Below are 10,833 nucleotides of genomic sequence, written 5' to 3'. Positions count from 1 at the left end.
ATCAGAAAAACTGTATCTCTAAAACCACTACAAGACCTTCATATCAGCATCCATCACCATCATCAGCCGAGAGACGTCCACTGCTGAACAAAGGCCTCCCCTTAGAACGACAACTATTGCATTAAAATCAAACATTTCGATGCCAGTTCAATCCTCAAACACTATAACATCCACACTACCATTCTCATCTTGTTTATAAACCTACATTATCATTTTCAATTGGCAGCTGTGTCCATTAACATTCAGACTCGATACACAGCTAATGAGTGTCAAATCAATAGCCGTATGTTACGTTTTGAAAGAAAAACGTTTATTGTAGCACTGTAGGTGGGTGTCTGACTTGTTAGTTAATTGCATCGAGTATTAATAGTAGTAGTAATGTCGTGTAACGAGCTTTTTATTTAGAAGGGTTCAGACACTATAGGAGCTCTCTTAAAGGATCCTATAGTTTGTTTAGTAAAAATAAATATATAAAATCATTCGCCGTTGAAGATGAAGTTGAAACCAAATAACACTGATGACTGCCTTCCGTACAAAGAAACATTTAATGATTATTTAAACTATTCCTTCTTAATGATTTTGTTTGAAATACAATACATACACAATACATTTGAATACATACATACATACACAATACGATTGCTAAGGACTGGGCTAGGTAAACGTTAAATTACTCTGAGTACGGCAGTAAGCTACTTATTTATTTAGATGCCATAAAATCCCTTTTCTAGCGGGAAATGTTTTATTGGATCCTCTATTGATTTCTTAAACTATTCCTTAGATTTAATTTAACATTCATAATATCTACAATAGTTTCACCTATTTTCACCTTCAGAATAGCAACTGCAATATTATGTAACGTAATTTACTTAGATCTCTACTCTAGATTCTCGTTTACCAATAAACAGATTGTGGTAATACATCAAATTGATTGCACAACACCTAATTTACATTACATTAGCACCGTGTTTATGCGGGACTCGCCATCTTGATTTGACAAATTGGTCCGGATTATGAATTTGTAGACATTTACCTGCATTTGTCGAACAACTAATGATAAATTGTCAACAATCCGTATTGTTAGGATTGAAAATTAATGTTCGCTGTCGAAATGAAGTCTATTTTAATAATATATGTGTCTATTTAAGTTGTTTTATTAAAAGTTTTAAATTGCGGTTTTGTCGTTCTTCAGAGATGGTTATGTGAAGTTTTATTTATGCGATTTTTATTTGGTAGGTATCGTGAGTAATGTATTTAAGAACACTAATAACATTTAAGTTTATTTTGGCCTCAAACTGTCAAACATTTTCAACATTATGTTTAGCATTGTACCTAATCTATATAACAAGACTCGTTAGAGTCCTTACAGATAATTTTGTAAGCCTTTGTCTTCGACTAATTTTACGACTTCCCTGTGTGAAACAATAGAAATATGGATGGGAACGTACTTTGTCGATATTTTAATGGCAATATTAGGTTTAAATGACAAACTTGTACGTATTAGCCAATCGATTATTTTATTCCCAAGGTTTTGTCGCAAGAAAATATAATTTATGAGTCCCTTAAAAGATGAATGGCACATTGTGTGGACGTAATTATTGCTTTATTCAAATCATACATCATTATTGCTTTCTCTTATTTCTTCTAAAATGTCTCAAAGTGAAAATGTAAAACATCAACTCAAATAATTATCATCAAAGTGTGGGAGAGCCATGCTTTGGCACGAATGGGCTGGCTTGAAACAACGGCACAGAAAACCGACGTGAAACAACGCTTGCAGTGTGTGAGTGAAGTTACCAGAGACCCAATTATCCCCCATCCCAATCTTCCTAATGCCCAATTCCCCAACAATCTCAAATTTAAATGCCATAAAAGGCCGGCGAAGCACTTGTAATTGAACAAAAATCAATACGTTTCATTGATTAGAAAACTTATCCACGACAACTATTGTTTCAGAAAACCCCTCTCTTGTAATAAAACATAATGTAAGTACTCGATCACCATCAAACATGTATTAGAAATTATCCATATTTTAGTCTATAGGTTCATAACTTTACAGTGACTTATAAAGTATAGCTATTTCTGGCTACGTTTCGATATGTTGAGTACATTTTAATGCTCGTATGTCACCACGATGGCCAGTGTCGCGCTAAGCGAAGTACCATATTTTAGTTTTACATTTTACGCTTAACTTTTACCTCGCTCTTCTATACTCATCTCAGAAAATAAATACAACGTGTCCTTTTAAATTTAAATGTTACATCCTCTAATAAATCATGTTAAAGGATTTTGCAAACGCAAACTCAAATGTTTACGTACCAAAACCTATTCTTTAATTATTGACCAATACAATAATTTAGCAGAACACAGCCGCACCGCCCACGTTACAGCGAAACAATAATCACGGTCCAAAATATGAATTGTGGTCGAAACAAAAAGAGATACAATCATCTCCCATTCATCGAGGGCCACGTGTACCGTGTACGTAGTTACGAACACGGGTTTTATTAAGTTAGTCGATTCAGATAAATGTAACAAGTAAATGTATTCAAATTGGTGATTGATTCGAACATGTAATGTAACATTGATTGAATAGATACATAACATTATTGTCGTTATATATCCAGGCAGATGGTAACCTTTGGCTTGTGTCGACAGATAGGTGATCAATGTATCCCATGTTTTAGTTCTGTGTGTTTGAGTGATGTGTTGTGTTTGTAATTTGATGGACAGCGGTTGTGTCTGATGCAACTGTCCACTTTTTGATTTTGATTTTGTGTTGTTATTGACGTAATGTTTTGACGTTCGTCGTGTTAATGACAGGGGATTCTGTGTTCGGTTTGTTTAGTTAGCGTTGTTTGGTGTTTGCTAATGTGGTAATGGAATATGAAGTTATAAATGAATTTGCATTCAGACAATGGCCTTGGTATTAATTCTGAAATGTCTGATAAGCAAAGTCTAGACTTCTTGTTGGGGTACAGCAATATTGGTATACACTAGATTTCGCATGCACGTGTAGCGGGTTCAATTCCCGCACGGAACAACCTTTTGTGTGACCCACAATTTGTTTTTCGGGTCTAGGTGTGTATGTGAACTTGTATAAACTATATAAAAAAACTACTTGTAAACACACCCACGACACAGGAGAAAATCCTAGTGCGGGGTAACGTTCTTTTTTAATGAAAAGAAAAGAAAAGAAAGAAAATTTAATACATAAGATTGCTAATTTCTTCTCAAGTCTCAGTCAAAACACCATTCAAAATGTTACCTAAAATCTTCACAGACATCAAAAGTAAATTCTCACCGATTCAACCAAATAAGCATGTAAATTCATCATTAATGTTCTCATATCGACAAAAGGCTACAATATTCATATTTCTTTACAAAAGCTGTTGCCGCCAAAAGGTGGCAATTAGCGACAGGTGCTCTCATTCTGAAAATCATATAAATTATATATTTTTTTGCTTTAAAAAAATGTCTTTGTTCTTCCTAACAGAGTTTATCCCAACACCCTTTGTCAATGTCATATTCGCTACCATTTTTGGGAATACAATGTATGGTGACATGAGGGGGTGTGTTTGTGGGATTGCCATAGGTTTTGGGTTTTAGTGGATTTTTCCTAAGGTAGGTGCGTAATTTTGCTTTTGTATTTAATTTGGTTTTTTTTTGAAGTTGTTGCAATTATCACTGTCAAGTAACGAACGGTTTTAGTTTCTAGATTAAATGAAAAATATTGTAGCAAAGCATGAAATCTGTAACTATGTTCGAGCAAACTTTAAAAAATCGTCCGTTTGAAAATGTGACTTACCTGAAAAGTAGCTTTAATTTATAGAAAAGTTTATCATTGAAGAAATTTAAAATTTATCATTTATTACTTTCAATCATGGACGTTTATTAGCTCTGAATTTACTTATTTTAGTTATAAGTATTGTCCCTATACACAGCTGATTTATGGTTAACCTACCAATAGGCAAAGTCATGATGACCTTACCAAATTTGAAGGGCTGTGTCTCGCAAAGATTTTCGATGATTTTTATAATACCACTGGTTTTTGCTACTTCACCGAATGTATAGCTATTTTTAGTTATTTTTTGTTTCTTCTGTATTTGTGTGAAGGCGACTCAAGGTCTGTCGTTTCACTGTTTTTTTTTTTTTTAAAAAGTAATTTAATAAACTCCCTTTTGTTGGGGTTCGAAAACATTAATTTATTGAGAAGAAATACTTTGAATGCGATCTGACCATATGACATGTGTTGAGATTAAAAGCGATTAATCTGAAGAGGAGAAGTCTTTTGCAAAATCTGTTTTACGAAGACTTTTGGTATACAAATCACCTTATAAAATTTAAAATCTTTGATACTTTGACTGGACTATCATGGTGGTGGAAGTGGTCAAAACGGCCTTCTTCTTTGTTTCTTCATTAATGAAGGACGTGTCAATATAGGGAATCTTTTTCAAAGGTCTTTAGCATAGCCATCCATGAGTTCCTCTCTTCGGCATGTTTAAGGGAGCTTTTCCACCAGAAATGTGCTACGTAGCTATGTCGCGAAGATGCTGCGAAGCTGTGAAACTATGTGATCGTTTCCACCGATACCAAACTATGTAGCTGTGCGACGAAGATACGTAGCTCGAGTATGCGATGTATCGGTTGTAGGGAAGCTACCCACAGGACACATCCATAACACGCATCTTTTCATATAAATAATATAGATTAGCTGTGTTCATTTCCACCAGTACTAAGCTATGTGTACCAATGAATATGATTGGTGGAAGCCAAACGCATCCACAGCAACGTAGCATACCACATTTCTGGTGAAACGAAAAGTATCTACCACTTCAAAGAGAAGCAAGTTTTATATAAAGTTTATTAAGTCTTAAATAAATAAATAACCACTCACTTACTTAGTAAAGCACTGCACTAAGCGTAGAAACTTTATTAATATTGTTATATTATTTTAATAACAATCAATAACAATAATTCATATTTACTATCATTGTCTGCCCACGTGCTGTATCCGTAGATTGGGCGATAACGTACGCCTCTTCATATGATGTTTGAAACAAAATGCTCTTTCGACAGTTCGACTATTGTAGCTATGATTTTGAAAGTTAGCTATTTTTTTATTGTAGGTACTTGGTACATAGTTTAAATAGAATGTGTGTCTATAAAAAAACAGTCCAATAAGTTTAAGCAATTTGAGAAAAGTCAGTAATGGATGTGTTTTTTTTTTTTTGCGAGAAAATTATCAAATGGCTCTTCCCGCCTTGGGCGAGGCTAAAGGGAGTATCAGATTCTTACTGACTAAAAACCACATCGTTCCTACTCCTGCTTTTTGAGCCGGAGCTCCAGTAAACCCGCTAGGTAGTCGGCAGCTCCGGACCCATCGGCCTCGGCCCTTCTGCGCAAGTAATAATGTGTGCGATAGTATTAAAACTTTACATACACTTATACTTAGCATCTGTCAATCTGCTGTCTATCTAGACTAGTGACTTCCTAAAAATGCAAAAGAAAATCTAACTGTTAGTACATTTTTCAGTCCTATATATGTCACACTCAAATCAAGAACTGTCATCATTTACTACCTTAATCTCATTCCAAACATGTCATCTATACACATTCACTCATACAACACTAAAATACAAACAGATTACACAGAAAAATGTCTTTAAAATATCAAAACACACTAAAATACATTCAAAATCACAAAAACTAACATATTACTTACGTCACAAAAAATATAAATACAATAAAAAATATCAAGGGCCGTTTGGTCACACTAATCATAAGCGATTTAGTATAAATGTACGGAATCGGGGCAAGCTTTGTACCGATGTTAATGTTCCCAATTCTGTTTAGTTGATTTCTATAAAATATTATAAATGAGACGGCTACCACTAAGAGAATGACCAAATATTGTGTATAGATGCATGGACGGACGAAAGTACACGATTATATTAAACTTCATTTTGACCAAAACATCTTATGCATATAGCTTCATTCTTTTCATCTGTTTGACAACAATAATGTCTTAAATTGACGAAAATAATAATTAAAGATGTTAAAACGAGATCATTTGCAGATTTATTTTATCTTAAGACAACAACAAGACTAGTCATAGTCACGATCAAAGGATTAAAATTAATCACATTTAATTCTCTTTACTTAAGCTCTTGCAGTTCAACAGTCGATAGAAACAAGCGGGACTTTACAAAACCGTACACCTTACGCAATATGAATCCAGAAAAATGGAATATTCTTTATATTTTATTCACTGCTGGAGCTCAACAGGTAAGCATGAATAAATTCTGTTGCCGATGACAAAGCCGACACAAAGTCCGACTACGTTTTTCATAAAGTGTCGGCCTGTTAAACATTTTTTATTTGGCCATTTGCTACCAACCGCGTTATATGAAAAATGGATCGTAACATCGTACCCTTTTCTCGTGTTTTTTTACACCACCTTGAATAAATCATGTCATTAAAATTTAATAGTCACGCCACAAGCCGAGTTAGTTAGATCTTTTGTTGTGTCGAGATTTCGAGTATCTTTTCATTCGATTGTTACTATTTAGTGCTATTGTGCCCATCACTATGGTTAAATCGACTAAATGCCGACTTAATTTCATTAATCGACTTCTTTGTACGAATTAAGATTTAATTGAGTCAAGCTTACCTTTGTTAAGCTTTGTTGAGATTTGAATGTGTGGAATTCGAAATATTCCGTGCTTCGAATGTGTCTTAATGATGGGCATGTGTTTTGAGATCGCGTGCGCTTTGTGTTTTATTCGATTCTGATACGTCATATATCTCTTTATTGTTTTTTTAACAATACATTGTGTCGGTCTCAACAGCTGGTTTCACTTTTTAACGAAAGTGTTCTTAACGTGACGAGTTGAATGAAAGACAAGTGTGAATTCCAATAAAACATCATAAAATTGTGTAGAAGTAGCGTGAGCTTCCCATGGTAACAGAATTAGTAAGTAGGTAACAAATAAAATGAATAAACTTTTCTACTAGGTACACCAGCTTTCATAAAATTACAACACAATATTCGAAATATAATACCTATTGCCTATCCATGCAATTAGCATGTAAAAACAAAGTAATTACAAGGCTCTACAACAAATGACGGATAGAACAAGCCTTCATTTATACAAACAACCACCGTATCAAATTAAACAGAAACAAACTCCATCAAGCGTGACTTACCGAAATCACAAAAACAAAAATGAATCAACATTAATCGCACTATCGAATCGATTTAAAAATTCGAATACAAATTCGGTATCGATTTTTTCCGTTGATACCAAAAAGGTGTTGGGCGGGATCGCTAAGAGCGAGTCATGTGTGCGGTTTGCGGGGTTAGAGGAGAAGGGGGGGGGAGTGCGCGGGCGAAGGGCAGAGGTCACGCGAGCCTCAGCTCTGTCTAGTGATGAGATTGATAGCTTCAATAATATTTATAAGTTTTACAACGTTAAAAGTTTACGGTACTTGTACTTTACATCTATATTTGATAGACTTGTATTTTTGTAGTTACTCCCAAGATAAGACAAAGGAAGAGAGAGAGAAAGAGAGAGTTAATAGGTTAGTTATTTTTAAAACTTGTGTTTACAGAAACTGATCCTAAAACTTAAGATTGTGATCACTGTGTATTCGATAATTATAGATAAAAAATAACTAAAAAAATCATGAAACTACTGAAATCGAAACCATAAATATTTAAATTAAAATTAATATTTTTGTTGTTCACTAATTAAGTACCTGCCTATAAAACCACAAAAATATTCTCTACGCATAAAAATTGCTCAAAAGAAAGTGAAAGAAATACACATTAAGTACATAAGTAATTAATGATTTAAATCATCAACATAGAAGTCATCAAGGTTTAATCGCGTATGAGTTTATTAGAATATGAGGAAAGATGATTAATTGCATTGCAGTAATTGCTATCATTTTCAAGGTGATGATTTTATATTAAGTAGATAACTTTGATTAATTGAAGATTGATTTGATTATAAAGTATCATCAGTTTTTTCTCGTTTTTGCATAATACTATTCAAATTTTGTTGATAGGGTATTTTTTATGTTTTATGCAACATTACAGCAATAAAGTTTATATCAGCAAAAAAGAATTCGAAAATGTTATAGACAGAATATGATTTGCAAACTATCGATATTTTTTTATCGACCTCAGTCACAACACTAGAGCGCACACGTCACTTCACCTACCGACGTGGTCATGACGAAAATGTAATTTAATTTCAACTAGTCATATGAGGATAAAACCCATTCTTTTTTATTATTTATTAAATTTTCCTATTGATAGGTTTTCCTAGAAAACTAATAAAATTTAATACCTCGTTGTTAAGTCTACATCAGTGTAACTGCTGAAAAATAAAGTTTTTTTTAATCTTTACGACAATTTTAAATTCTTATTATATCGAGCTAATAACTGGGGAAAAGTGAATGTTATTTTCTTTGAGGGAAAATCATCCAGTCTTTTCTCCCACCTTGGGTGAGGCGGACGGAGTGTCAGACTCGTACTAACTAAAAACCATACCTTTTTACTCTTGCTTTTCGTGCCAGAGCCCCGGTATACCCGCTAGGTAGGCCGCAGCTCTGTGATTATTTGATGACTCTTTAAGGTATGGGGATTAAATTTAAAGGTGTGAAGTTATCTTACAAAGTCGAATAAGACATTAAACCTAACCTAAAACTAAAAAGCAACATAACGCCTATTCTTTCCAGGACCTACATCGACGAAGCATTTATTCACGGTGTAAAGTTTCAAAACAACACTTTATGGGCGATGTAAAAAAAAAAACAAAATGGAATGATGCAATCTCGATGTTCAGTGTTCAGTCGATCAATGTATGCAAATAAGGACGATGGAAAACAATGAAGGTTCCTGTTGATAATCTTTCGATTTTACATATTAAGTTTTGATATGATGATATGTACAACGTGTGTCGGTCACCTGCAATTATTGGGTGGTGAATGGTCTTTTACTTTTTGGAGGTTATAGCAGTTCCATTGATTGGTTGAAAAAGATATAATGTAAAGGCAATATAACGATATTGGTGGTAATAATAGTCTTTAAGAACTTTAAAGAATTGGAAGTTTTGGGAAAGTGTACTAGAATAATGGAAAAAATAAGAAGAGATAGTCATCATTATTTAATTTATATAAGATATCTTAGGACTTTGGCTCGGGCAAAGTATTACAGTCTGGAATTGTGCCCAGTATACGACAATAGGTTCACCCCCTATTGCATGAGACTTATAACACAAATAATGAAATGTGTGTGTACATTGTATAGTGGCATTACATGCATTAGGTAATGTACACCTCTGCCTACCCCTCCAGGGATAAAAGGCGTGATAATATAAATAATGAACATGATAAACCATGACGGAAATATTGATATAAAATCGTCCCAAGAAAACAGCTCAATAAATCCGTAACCAACCAATTTTATGCCAATGAGTAATCATAACTGTATCCTATTTGAGACCTAAATTACTAAGAAATAGGACACTTTATATCCTTGAATTAGAACCTTAACAAATAATATCAATAGCATCACCACCCAATAGAAATACAAAATAATAGTTCAACAAATTACAAGAAATATTTTATTAAAGCGTTTAACAATACAGGTTAAAGTATATGGGGCATATTGCTAATAATATAAGGCCCTCTTATATCAGCTAACGACAAATTTAATAGTTAACATCTGTAGTTACTAGTTTTGTTTGTTACAAATATATTGTGAACGAGTTATCTTTGCGAGACAACTAGCATTTACAACTTTACGTTCGTGTTAAGGGTGAGATTTGATGTTTTTGGAGATGAAACTTAGATTTTGTTTAAGAACAATCCTTTTTGTGGACAATTTATTAATTTTATCATTAGTTAATTTGGTTAAATACAAAAATACGTCTCTTTATCTATCTGTTTCAAAAATATCTTGGCACATAAAAGAAAATGCCGTCGATGTGTTGGAATTAAACACGACCTGTTTGAATTTCAGTAGATGAAAATTGACATTAAACACCACGATATGAATGTTAAAATTTTAGTATCGTAAAATGGGGTGAATAGGGATCGAGAGGTGAATAGGGTCAGAAAAGGCGTGAATAGGTATAGGGAAATTCTTCATAGTATCTATTCACCCCTCTTCTGTCGATCCCTATTCACCCCATTTTACTGTATTTGCAATTTTTTTACTGTTCTTGTCGAAAATACCCAACAGAAATTGAAAAGAAAATTAAATGTAAATCTATCAAAAATAATACAAGACTTTACACTAAATACTTCCAGTTTATTATTTCGAATTAGAGAATCCTGTGCCTTAACAGCGCGTTGTACAAGTGGAGCGATAGATGGCGTTCACAAATAGGCGCGCGCGCCGCTCGCGGGCAAACGCAACGAGCTGTCGACGCGCCCGACGAATGTTCGCCGCGTGCTTCCCGCATTAACACGTATCTGAATTTTGTGAAGAAATATTTTTAATAAAATATTTAATTGCGGTGATATTGTGTCTTTGTTTTTTTTTTCATTTCCTACGCATTCAAAAAATAAACACTAAAAACTTGTTACAGGTTTATATGGTAAAAGTATGTCTGTTACTTACAAATACGGCTGGTAATGAGCGCTTTATGTTTAATTTAATGATAATCTGATTCAATTTAGGATGTAAAGTTATTACTTTACATCCTAAATTGACAGTTGTTGCAACGCCACATTGTATGCAGTACACGAAAATAATGAAGAATAAAAATTTATAAAATATTAAAGTTTCGCAAACGTTCATTTTACTATAGTCCACTT

The sequence above is a fragment of the Spodoptera frugiperda genome, chromosome 5 (genome assembly GCF_023101765.2).
Source record: "Spodoptera frugiperda isolate SF20-4 chromosome 5, AGI-APGP_CSIRO_Sfru_2.0, whole genome shotgun sequence".
Lineage (NCBI taxonomy): Eukaryota > Metazoa > Arthropoda > Insecta > Lepidoptera > Noctuidae > Spodoptera > Spodoptera frugiperda.
The sequence above is the reverse complement of the archived record's forward strand: the minus strand, read 5'-3'. Positions refer to the sequence as shown.